Here is a 974-nt window from a genome sequence, read left to right as displayed (position 1 = left end):
CAATACTTACACTCTGTGATTCACGGATGCTCCTCGGCTACCGGCTCGCCCCAAGGCTGCCACAATACCTTTCCGGTCTTCTGCACTCCTCACAGACCAGGGGCAGAGTATTTTCAAGATGGTTTCTGATGTCCTCTGCACTGGGTGCACCTCCATATGCATGCGCGATCTGCTAGATGCCGCACAATCCTCCAGGAACTGCGACATAAGAGGTGACTATCCCGAACGAGTGCAGTGAAACATCCCACTGCTACCACTTGGTATAGGTGTGCCAGAGAAGACTGAGGTTCACACTACAAGCTCACCGTTCAAAGCACCCAGGGCCCAACAAACCATCTCCCGGCATACAAATGGAGGACTCAGCCAAGGGCAAGTTAGAACGTTCCTTTATTTTCCATAACAGACAGGGATCATACAGGAACTAATTCTCTGATAATCACAGCTCCTGTGCCTGTGTCAGGAGTTTTTGTGCCATTCTGACATCACAAATCAGGGCTCTTCCTCGAAAAACCTATGAGGGTACATGATTGGATAGTTGGGGTGGCAGTGCCTATAAACGGCAGCTATAGATGTCATTCTACTGGCCTTTACCCGTCAGGTGGCTTGCCCGACCCTTCCCCAAAAATGATCTATTACATTGCTGTTGGGTCGCTGGATTACCATTGGCCCTTGCCCCCTGCCATCCACCCCTGGATTTGTGTTCCATGATTGGCTGGAGCTGATCTCCCCAGGCCTGGGACCCAGCTCTGTTCTCAGAGCTCATTTCACCTTCTCAAGGTGATGAGAAAGACTATGGGCCTCATTACAAATCGCCCGGTATGGAAACAACAGTGGTGGTAAACCCGCCGCCACCGTTGTTTCCATGCCGAGCGATCACAACTCCTGCAGGCGGGAGGTGATGTTCCCGCCAGGTCTGACCTGGCGGGTTTAACACCGCCCGCCTGCAGGCGGACGAGGAAAAACCGGCAGCATTA

The sequence above is a fragment of the Ambystoma mexicanum genome, chromosome 3p (assembly GCF_040938575.1).
Source record: "Ambystoma mexicanum isolate Mex_15411 chromosome 3p, UKY_AmexF1_1, whole genome shotgun sequence".
In the NCBI taxonomy this organism is placed as follows: Eukaryota; Metazoa; Chordata; class Amphibia; order Caudata; family Ambystomatidae; genus Ambystoma; species Ambystoma mexicanum.
This window is presented reverse-complemented; position numbering follows the sequence as displayed.